We start from the raw sequence: 12,532 nt of genomic DNA, 5'->3' as shown, positions 1-12,532 counted from the left end.
CTAGCCCCTAAGCCCCTTCTCTCTCACTCGAACTTAAAGGAAGATGGATATCTTGTATCTTGGGTGTCTTGTATGGTCTTGTATGCCCAGCTCTAAAACCTGGCTATCGCGTCACTGCATATCTAAAATAGCAGCGCTTAGCGTCAACAATCCTACCGGTGTGAAGTTAGCGGCCGATTATAACCCAACCAAATTAAGAAGTTTAAGTTATTATTTGCATTTGTGTGTTCATAAGAGTGACAAAAACACAATAACTAGCTTATATTCAGGGAGAAGTATTCAACCTGAACGTCTGGTGAAGCAAGAAAATTATTGCCAGCTACACCATATGAAAAAAAACACCAACATGGAAATGAGAACCTCTTCAAATCTTTCCATAAAATAACACTGGACACTAAAAGCTTTCTATAAAAGCTGCAACTGTTAACTAACCTCATCTAGTCTAGGAGCCACATCCAATTTGGAAACGGGAACTCTCCGGTTTTTTGTGGCATGTTATTACGCACGCTGAGAGCTTTCGATCAACGCTTCAAATGTCCAGTAACCTCGTTTCGTTTTGATGAAAAGGTAGAATTAAAGCTAGCGGCCGATAAAAAAAACAACTAAAATAAAAATAAACATTGATTGGAAAACGCCTTCCTCCTAGATATTATATTAATATCTAGAAAGATATTATATATTAATATGATTATGCATTTCAAAAGCTTCGATCAAATGCGAAACTACCCATAACCAACATCTAGTACGGGAGCTACGCCCAAATAAAAGTAGGGGGCCGAAAATGTATGCAGTAATATAAAAAAACGACCAACTTGGAAATGCGAACTTCTTTAAATCTTTCCATATTATAATACTGAATACTAAAAGCTTTCGATACAAGCTGCAAGAGTTTAGTAACCTTATCTAGTTTAGGAGCCACACACGATTTAAAAAAAAGCGGCGTATTTCTTTTTGTAATAAAATGTGAATAACAATATGTTGGAAATGCGAACCTCTCCAGTTTTTTCTGGCATATTATTACGAATGCTGAGAGCTTTCGATGAACGCTTCAAATGTCCACTAATCTCCTTTCGTTTTGAAGAAAAGGTAGAGTTAAAGTTAGCGACCGAAAAAAAAAACTAAAATAAAAATAAAAAACAATTTGAAAATGCATTTCATCCAGAAATTTTAATAAGATGATTATGCATTTAAAAAGCTTTCAATCAAATCCGAAACTGCCCATAACCAACGTCTAGTACGGGAGCTACGCCCGAATAAAAGTAGGCGTAGTGCGTAATAATATGCCAGAAAAAAACTGGAGAGGTTCGCATTTCTAACAAGTTGTTATTCTCATTTTATTACAAAAAAAAATACGCCAGTTTCTTTAAATCGGGTGTGGCTCCTAAACTAGATGAGGTTAGTAAATTCTTGCAGCTTTGTATCCCGTATTATAATATGGAAAGACTTAAAGAGGTTCGCATTTCCAAGTTGGTCGTTTTGTCATATTACTGCAAAATTTTTCGGCCGCCTACTTTTATTCGGGCGTAACTCCCGTACTAGGCTTTGGTTATGGGCAGTTTCAGATTTGATGGAAATCTTTTCAAATGCATAATCGTATTAATAAAATATCTGGAAGGAACACGTTTTCTAATCAATGTTTTTTTTATTTTTGTTGTGATTATTTTCGGCCGCTAACTTTAAATCTACCTTTTCTTCAAAACTAAAATGAGGTTACTGGACACTTGAAGCGTTGATCGAAAGCTCTCAACGTGCGTAATAACATGCCACAAAATACTGGAGAGGTTCGTATTTGCTATTTGCAACATGTCGTTTTTCTCATTTTATTACAAAAAAAAATACACCGCTTTCATTAAATCGGGCGTGGCTCCTAGACTAGTTGAGGTTAGTTAGCAGTTGCAGCTTTAGTAGAAAGCATTTAGTATCCAGTGTTATTTTATGGAAAGACCTGAAGAGGTTCGCATTTCCATGTTGGTGTTTTTTTTTCATTTTAGTTTCGAAGTTTTATATGCTGCTTGTTTTAATCTGGTGTAGCTGGCAATAATTCTCTTGCTTCACCAGACGTTCAGGTTGAATACTTGTCCATAAATATAAACTTGTTTGTGTCATACTAACTACTAAATATAAACTAGTTTGTATCATATATCAACTAGTGTGTGTGTGTTTTTGTCAGACCTCACAAATGCAAATAAAACCTCAAACTTCTTAATTGGGTTGGGTTATAATCGGCTGCTAACTTTTGGCCGCTTACTTCACACCGGTATCTGGTAGTAACATCTTGGTAAAGCAGCCAGGAGCGTCTCCTCAGAAGGGAACGCCTCAGTGATTAATGACATCGATTTGAAATTTGGTACGGAAGTGTTGTTTAGATACAATGAAATTACAGTCAACCAAAAGTAATCAGCAAAAAAAAACTAAAACTTATTAGGTAGGTATCTCGTAAAAAATTGCCATGGGATAGGCATAAAATCTCGAAATGACAAGCGCTAGACTTAATTCATAAAATTTTGCACAGCTGTTTTTAATACAAAGTCAATGATAACTATGATGTAATTTTTGGGATTACCCATGAGAATTCAGTAAAATCTCGAAATCAATTAAACTGTCAGATTACGCGTGCGAAGCCGCGGGTAATATAAACAAACGAACGCTGCCAGCCGGCGCTCAAGCACCCGATGTACTCTTCCCCGCGCTCGCCATTCGCGCGAAGTACGTTTCGTGGTAGTTTTTTTTTTCAAATAATGAGAATCCGTGGATGAAAATGACACAAATTATGAATAGTGTTTTTTTACACCGTTAATAATCAAAACACATAAACTCTAACAACTTGAATTTTCTTTTGTGGGTTTTACAGGGTATTGTATTAAAAAAAAAAAATATCTATAAATATCGTGGATGAATTTGACACAAAATATTTTGGATAACAGATATCAGTATTTTAAAACGTCTGACATCTTTTTAACAAACTGTAATATTCTTTTAGAGTTAGTTGGGCGAAATGTTAGGTACTGGTTAAAAATCAGGATTCCCGTGGATGGATATGACACAAAATGCCTATGTACATCAGTTACTGCTCAGATATTAATAAGAAAGTAAAATTTCGTCTTTAATTTTTTTTTCGTCCAATACTAATGGAAAACACTAATACCTAAATTTCTACTTATGCAGGCACCCAAAATGACACACTTTTTTGTATTAATTGGGCAAATGCTCAGGAAGCTTATGCGAAAAATAAACAACTTTAATAGTGGTCCAGCCACCAAGACGTCTATCGTCAGGACGGGTCCTCAACGGTAAATGGCATCGACTTGAAATTTGGTACAAAAATGTACTAATTTGGATGACAATGCAAGTACAGTCAAAAAAACTTCAGTCAGCAAAAAAGCTTGTATTTAAAAGTACAATACAAAAAATGATGATGATAATGATGAGATGATGATGATAACGATGATAATGATGATGATCATGATGATGTGATAATGATAATGATGACGACGACTACAACGACGATGATGATGATGATGAGATGAAGATGGTGACGACGATAATGATTTTTTTATTCGAATGGATGGCAAACGAGCAAGTGGGTCTCTTGATGGTAAGAGTCAGTAAGAGATCACCACCGCTCATAAACATCTGCAACACCAGGGGTATTGCAGATGATGGTGATGATGTGATGTTTATGATGACGATGATGATGATGATGATGAGTCGCGGGTAACAGCTTGTTATTTGATAAGAGCGTTTTATACCTGCATAACAACAAAGCCGAAAGAAATTTTTAGCAGTGTTATGTCTATGTTTTGCGTAGGTACCTATATGTATCACAACAACGCTGCTTGATTGATTTCAAAGAAAAGGGACGCTATTTGACATGTAAATGACACGAATTCACAGGGACTCTTCAACGTGATTGTGATTGTGACAAAGTGTATAATTTGAGTTCAGATAGAGATAACTAGTGTATGTAAACCTACTTAGTAGTCATTTCTAATTTAAAAAACTAATTTCAGGAATTAGACTAATTTTTACTAAAAATCATCTAATTGGACTCCAGTGGATCACTTAGAAGGTAAGACCTGCTTTGCTTCTTTTTGTCACAAATAAGTAATTTCACATTATCATCACAATACAAGTAATATGCAGTAGATCGACTTCATACTAGCGCACGAATCGACGCACGCACAGCCAAGCGTCAATTACACGACCGCTAACCAATGCCTCCAACCAAGCGCCACGCAGTCCGGTCGCTGGTCGCCCGCTCTATTCACCCTCGTTACGATTCCGTAACGTGGCTATATAGCGCTTAGTACTAACTCTTCATAAGAATGAGATTTTTTTGGGCTGATAGTTTCTGTTGTAATATTTGGTGGAAAGTGCTGGAAGAGAATTAAATAACTGATTTGTAAGATATGAGTTAGCAAAAAGATGTTCATTGACAACAGTGTTTATTTCGAGTAACTAACCAGGCAATACATAAAGAAAAAATATAACTATATAAACAAGTCTGCACAACAGACGTTACTTACTATCTACAACAGTTACAACGGAGAATTAGTGAAGATTGGGAACAGCAATTGAATATAAAAAAAAAATTAGAGATGCGAGACTGGATTCGAAACCATGATCCTTCTTGAATGGCCATATTAGTAGGTCGAACTACTCTGTTACCACGTACCTTTTTACCCTAACTGAAGCGAAGGTTATGTTTTGGACCTGTGTGTATATATTTAAGTATGTACGTATGTTCCTATGTTCGCTCGTAACTACTCAACGGTTTAACCAATTGTGACAAGTGACGTCATTACATTTGTCTTATTAGCGTGAGGGTCACTTATTGGGTAAATAAAATTCTTATGAAGTCAAAGTTTAAGGTGTGTGTGTGTGTGTAGATGTAATTTTGTTGAGCTTAAATAATCTGAACTACTGTTGATGCACCACCTGCTGTAAACTACGTAGTCCTAATATTATTATATTTGGCTCTCTGTTGCCAAATATAAACTCCAGGCTCCAGCACTGCGGTGTGGAATGTCAATTTTGGATCTATATTGGAATCCATAACAACTTATGTCATAATGATATTTTGCCATAATGTCATTCCATAATTTTTTTCCTAATATTGAATATCCTAATGCTTATTTGCACTAATTTCGTAAGTACTAATTAACATATTATGTCCTTATACTCACATGTCCAAATATTGGTTGACATAATCACTTTTGTACTAAACTGGTTTGGAAACTTCACACACCGTTGAATCATCCCCCTTACCACTAATATAATAAATGCGAAAGTTTGTAAGTCTGTTTGTTTGTTTGTTACCCCATCACTTCAAAACCGCTGAACCAATTTAGATAAAATTCGGTACCTACATAGATAGTTTGAGTCCCAGAAAAGGCCATAGGACAGTTTTTATCCCGGGAAATTGCATATAATAGTAGTAAATAATAATACACTAAAAAAAATGCCACTTTATAAATAATTTTAAATAAAATACTTTTCTGACTGCTGTTCTTTTTTGTAGGGGTCGCAGTTCTAACCTAACCTATTTTTCTGGCTGCGGTTCGTTTCTGTAGGAGTCGCAGTTCTAACCTAACCTAACTTACTTTTCTGGTACCGGTTCGTCACTGTTGGGAACTCAGTTGTAACGTAATATACTTTTCTGGCTCGCAAGTCGCTGTTTACCTACAAGTGCTCTGTTATGACAATTAATATTATGGATTTTAATATTATTACTCGTAAGTTTTATGTCTTACTATATTAGTACAAAACATATTAGGGATGTAGAGTATTAGGACATGTAATATTATGGCTTATGATTATTAGGACAAAAAATCATTAAGGCAAAAATAGGATATGTCAAAAGTGTTTATGGCAAAAGTGTTATGGCATTTGAGTTTAGGACAAACGATATTATGGATTACGAAGGGGACCCGTCAATTATATCTCCAGTCGAGTAAGCTGTGCATTATCCGTCAGTCAGTCATACAGTAGGTAACGTTACTCTTATTAATAAGTTATAAACCTCAACCAGTTTAGTGAAATTACAAAATAAGATAAAAGGTCAACTCGATTTTATGGTTCGGTACCCAAAACCCTATTACTAAGACTTCGTTGGTCGTTTGTCCGTCCGGCTGTCACCAGGCTGTATCTCAAGAACCGTGAGAGTTAGACAGTTGAAATATTCACAGATTATGCGGCCTCTATAACAACAAATACTAAAAACAGAATAAAATAAATATTTAAAGAGGGCTCCCATAAAACAAACGTGTTTTTTTTTGCCTTTTTTTTGCTAATGTCCAATGAATATTGTATAGATGGTGCGCAACCCTTTGTGCGCGAATCAAACTCGCAGTCGGTCGGTTTCATTTCACTACACTTGTTTAGCAATTTGATAAAATCCCTCTGTTACGCGTCAGTGACGAAACGAACTCGCAAAGTCAACTCTATGATCTCTCTCTCTCTCTCTCTCTCTCTCTCTCTATGATAAAAGTCTGAATAAAAAAAAACTCCAAACGAAGGTCGAGGCCGGGCTGCCGCCTCACTCGCCGCCCTTGCCCTTCAACCTGACCCAACAGAGTCGCATCCGCTCCACCTACATCGATCTCGCTCGCTTCACTCGCTCGATCCGCAGCAGTGAAGATATTATTTTGGCGGAGCAGGTTTAGGTTTTTGATCAAATGACTTTTTTTCTTGGCCGGTTTATTAAGAATTATCTCCTAAATGTATGGAAAAAAAGATAAACTTAAAATTATAAATGAGTTTTATTTTGTTCCTTCGTTTGTCTTTCCTTTTACTGTTTTTGCTCACTAAATATATTTAACTTTTCAGATTCATAATGGACTTCAAATTATTTTCTGAGACAAGTACGTAATACATAACAAAGTACAAAGCAAATAGTATTAGCGATTTTGTATTAAAATTCACCAATACTCTTAGCTTGTACTTTACCTATTATGCAATTGGGCCCGGTAGTCTCATGGATAGGAGCCGAAGATTCAACAGTTACTTACAGCTCTTGCTACATAAGTACTAAATACCTTTACAGATTGATTAAACCACCGTTCTTATTTCAAAAAATGACAATCATCGAAAACAGTACCATATTGTCAAATAATATATACGTCTCTTTCAGTTTGGGCGTGACGTCAGTGAGGTGTCAATTGTTCGTTACCTATATGATTTGATTATTTATGACTTTCAATATTTTTTGATTTTACAAGATCTTGCGGATTAAATTGAGGAATATATAGGTTGTCACAAAAATATAAGTATAACCACTAAAGACAACATGTAGTATCGAATCGTGAATATAATTATTTTTTTGTTTTTAAGAAATCTATTGTTATAAAATAAAGATACAACTTTTACCATGAATAGACTTACGACTGATTACGATGAAGCATACCTAGACACTTGGTAAAACTATAAGCTGTAAATGTCTGCACTATAAAGATATTATACACCGTGTTATTTTTGATTGTTAACTTTGAGGGGGCACTATAGTCAAACGAAGTTAATTTCTCCAAGACACTAGAATCCTAACTCTTACTGTGTAAAAGATAGTCAAAAATTAAGTTAATTAATTATTAGCTGTAAATCCCACGATCGAGCGACGACATCCACACTGCAGCAGACAATAGACATTATTTTTCTAAGACTTAATTTCTTTAGGGGATTGCAGTTTTTCTCACTCACTTCTCAATCTAAGTTATATGATATAGGAATTATCAATGACAAAAGTAGAACAGCCATCTCAACTACTTTGTTTTTTTTTTTTACTGCTGCTAAGAACTACGCTAAGTATACAAGATCTATTTTGGATGCTGCCTCTACTTTATGGGTGAGTAGGTAAGGGTAATTTTAGGACCTTGTAAAATAGTCTCCCTATTATTAAAAATTTTATAATTATCTTTGTTTTATTCTTTCATGCTCAAGATATCGTTTACGTGATTTGCATACTTCTATTTCGTGATATATTCGTACTGACGCCACAACACATAGCGGAGCTGTCTAAACATTTAAAAATTATCGGAACACGCATTTACGTAATGCACAATAAAAATATAATCATGTTCAGATATTCTTCAGCACCTAGACAGCTTCCACGCTTATGGTGGTGACTGTACAGTAAGTACTACATAATATATTTTTGTACCTATAGGTGAACTGAAATATTTACTTTGCTCACCCACGACCTTTATAATAATATCTTTATATCTTTTACTATTTCTAACATCTGGTAGTATGGTGAACGTTTGTGTTGCTCTAAAGATGAGATCTGGTCGAGTTCGAAACGCGTCAGTGTAGTGTGGTGGTGGTGATAGATGTGTTTGATGATTTGTGCGTATTCCGACAGTGTGCAGGTGGAGGAACTGCATGAACACACATTTCATGCATAAACGTAGCTATTATAAAGTCACGGGTGAGCAAAGCAATTGATTCAGTTCATTGATATTATGAACCTCCGCAAAGTATAGGATTGCCGTTGGGGCCGAAAAGTACTCGTACTGCTAAAATGTATTCCTTATTTCTGTTCCTTGTAAAGGTTGCCTGGAAGAGATCGCTCTGAAGCGATAAGGCCGCCTATTGCTTACCTTAGAAAATCTCTATGTATATACTTGTGTTCTCTGTACTGTTTACTGTTTTTTGGTGTGCAATAAAGAGTTATTGTATTGTATTGTATTGTACTCGAGTGGAGACCGCGGATCGGCAAGCGCAGCGTAGGACGTCCACCAACGAGATGGACGGATGATTTGGTTAAAGCCGTGGGTCCACGGTGGGGGCCGCTGCCAACCGAAGCAACTGGAGGTTATGGTTGGAGCCCTCTGTCCAACAGTGAACGTCCTACTGCTGAGATGATCATGATGATGATGATGATTTTCATAACGTCTTCTCACTAAATTGACCACTTCTCACTGTGACCAGAGACCAATTCGAACAATGAACCACTTTCTAAATTGTCAATATCTTATAATGACAGTGTACTAAGTTTACAATTTCTTTAGACCAATGTCATTTCATTGGTTACATACTCTGAGAATATAAATCCTATTTCAGGTTCATCTCTATCTGTTCATAATTTTATTCCGCATATTGCTAAATTTTACATTTCAGAATACTTTTGCGTTATACTGATAGGCTGCATGACCTATTGCTTCTTAGACCACCTGTGTTTTAGTTTTTTTAGACTAAATGATACTATTCCATACATCTGGTTTTCAGTAGGAAAATCAGTACATATAGGTATTCATGCTCCTACTAGTAGGAGAATTAGTATAATATTGTGTTCGTGCTCCTACCAGTAGGAGACTGTAGTAGGAGCACGAATTTGCATCTGTTTCGAGCAATCCAAGCTATACCAGATAGAGGGCGCTCGTGCCTAAAATACCATGCGCCACATTACAAAATCGAAGATTACACAAGAAAGTGTTTTTTTTTTGTGGAATGTCTTATTTTGGGCATCTGGTATAGTGGGAATTTTAATGAATAAGTAATGTAGTATTTTGAAAAATGTGATATTTTAGGCACGAGCGAGGGAAAATCGCTGCGTGGCTATAGCTACCGTCCTGCACAAAGGGAAAAATCCCTCCCGACCCGTGGTCCAACTGCTATCTGGTTGCACCACGGGAACCTAAACTTACCCAGGATGGTTCAATTCTCAGACTACTTTTTTTTCTGCAACTTATTGCTGCGACCCGTGGTACAACTGAAGGGCTATTGTCCAACGGGCATATGAACAATTGCTATGTTGAACCATTTGCACCATGGGGATGTAAAATTACCTTGGGTCATGTGTATCAGAATAGGTACTATCATTACTGCATTTTTATAAAATTAAAAGTCTCATGAAACCCAACAACTATGTAGTTTATTCTGAATACAGTGAAACCAACAGTCCGAACCCCGATTCCACAGAGTTCAAGTGGTAGTTCAACTAGTTAAACTAATTGGACCCACCCAGTAGGACCATGGATAAACATACTTTCCAGAATTGGACTACTGATTTTGCTTCTCCGTGGTGCAACCGGTTGACGATGAGTAAACTTGCTTCCCCGTGGTGCAACCAGTTGGACATAGTAGTTGGACCACGGGTCGGGAGGAAAAAAAAGTTCATAAGATTAGTTCCTAAACCGCAATCGGTTCGCATCAAGAAGGAATTTTGCTCATACGCGTGTAGGGTGAGCACTGAAAGACTCCGGTCGTCGTCAAGCAGCTAATCATCAATTGAGTAAATAGGTAAGTATCTCTTGTAAGTATAAATATATTCAGATGTAATCTCGGTATTTCTTGCAATTTGTGGGAATTCTTGAACGAATTTCTACCACTTGGTTGAAATACTGGGCATACCGTTCAAAACGAGATCCGATTTGCTTTGGAGTCAGAATGTTCTTTATTTATCGTAGAAACATGTAGATGCCTACATGTAGCCTGTATTCTCATTATTCATACTAAATACAAATAAATATATAGGAAGTAAAGTTCTGAATTTACCGTCGAAAACTCCAAAACAAATTCCTTCGGATCTAACAAAAAATGTACTTGGAATGATTCAAGCGTAATCTAATCGCTAATATAACGCAAGCGTAATACTTGCAACATTTTTATAGTATTAACTTGCATCCAGCAGCAACACGCTTGAACGCATTCAGGTCTTCCTCGAGCAGCTAGCACAATAAAGCTCTACACCTGGAAATTCACAACTATATCTAAGAATTTTTATTATCTGGCACACCCACGACACAAAACGACAATTGAAAACATGGAGACTGTACTAGCTCCCCAGAGGTCCTCGCTTACTACCGTACGATGCCCACCAGCACCGTCGTAAAGCGTTAGGTCTGCCCTTTTAAGGACACAGCAGTACCTGTCTTGAAAAATTACACGGAAATTCTAAAGCTTATAAGGAAAAAGACCCTCTAGATATATATAAACAACCAGACCACGATAATGATGATGGTGATGATGATGATAGTATTATCCACGTATAAATAAAGATTCAAAATATGAAACGTCGTTTCCAGCAGGATTCTACATACCGATAGCTTCAACGAGGCTGTTTCCTTTCCAGCCTACTATGTACCACTACACATGAACTGTTTTACGCATCAGGGTAGTTGACACACTTATACAGCATTACGGCCTTCCGTTCTTCAGCTTTCCAAAATGACCATTTCTGTACCTCGGTATACATACAATACAAAGAATTATCGCAACCTTCAACTCAAAAGATAACTGCAATCAAGACTGGTAGGTAGAATAAAACACGGAAAGATTTCGTCTCCAATATTCGAAGAAATAGGAGTAACACTCGCATGTAATGCATGATTATCAAAGTATGTATGTCACAAGAGCATCATATGTGGTTACCAACTTGAGCACAATATCATACTCGACAATCTCCAAGTCCAAAGCCAAAAATCACATAAGATTAGATTCCTGGGACTCTAACACGATTCATCTAATTCTATATCGTCGCATATGAAACACTCATATTATCTAGATATTTGAACATTTTAAGGGCAAAAGTACAGTTGATACAAATATTCGTGACCCGAAAAAAAATATATGAATATTTTGTAGTAGCTTACGCCGAAAGCCTTCCGAAAGCCTAGAAAAGTGATGCAATAATTTTTCACTAGTTGGCGCTGTCTATTTGCATGTGTGCGTGAGCTCCTAGTGTCCGTATAAGGCTGTACCTGACACCTAAATTTGAGCCCTGAAATCTCAGAATTGGCACACTATTTCCGTTCGACTGTAGTCTCAAAAAATCGGCAATTCTAAATTGTTTTCGCAAATAATAAACTCAACTATTAGTATTCTACGGATATTCTAAAAATTACAAAAAAACATCACGAAAATTCGACAGTCTGATTTTTAACGCCATCTGACGAGACTTTTACCATGAGCTAACGTGAGCAGCCGCCTTAAGCGATTTCTCCAGTACACAAAGCAACAGTACTCATTTACTTATAAATGCTTCAGCGAACTTTTGAAGAAATCCATGACAAATGAACAACATTATTTCTTGTCTTCACTCGTAGCAATAAAGTCGATATTACAAAAATTTTACTAGTATACAATACGATATTTAAATATTGTTACTTATTTATATATTTAAACTAGATAATGCATGTAATCGAACGGAAAAACATTTTTATGCTACTTTTGCATAAAATAGTTAGATAACAGAGATATCAATACCTACTTTTGCGTGTGGCGTCACGGCAGTAGTGCCGTACTTGCTGCATAGAGAAAAGAGTTTTAGAAAGAGACAAATGTAAATATTTTTCAAAAAACAATAAATCCAATCCCAACCTAATTAATTGTTCTCTTCGCTAAAACTTGACTGGTATATCTATATTTTGATAATAATTACCTAGGTATATAGGATATTGGCAATTCAGGAGTTCCCAAATACGTATTGTATTTATTCTCAATGAAACTACATGTGTTTAGTTATATTTTTTGAGTAGTAAGAGTAAGAAAACAAAAAAGGTAGGTACAACATTCCTTTGTCATGAATTCTGGTTTG

General features: G+C 36.3%; 1 long non-coding RNA gene across 1 annotated transcript; it reads left to right on the top strand.

The window, feature by feature from the left end:
* The first annotated feature begins 3,289 nt into the window (after positions 1 to 3,289).
* LOC141426317 (uncharacterized) lies at positions 3,290 to 10,927 on the top strand. The gene is made up of 2 exons (XR_012451223.1): positions 3,290 to 4,069; positions 6,829 to 10,927. It is a non-coding gene; the product is annotated as an uncharacterized lncRNA (long non-coding RNA).
* The last annotated feature ends 1,605 nt before the right edge of the window (positions 10,928 to 12,532 follow it).

This window comes from Choristoneura fumiferana, chromosome 3 (assembly GCF_025370935.1).
Source record: "Choristoneura fumiferana chromosome 3, NRCan_CFum_1, whole genome shotgun sequence".
NCBI lineage: Eukaryota > Metazoa > Arthropoda > Insecta > Lepidoptera > Tortricidae > Choristoneura > Choristoneura fumiferana.
This window is presented reverse-complemented; position numbering and strand designations above follow the sequence as displayed.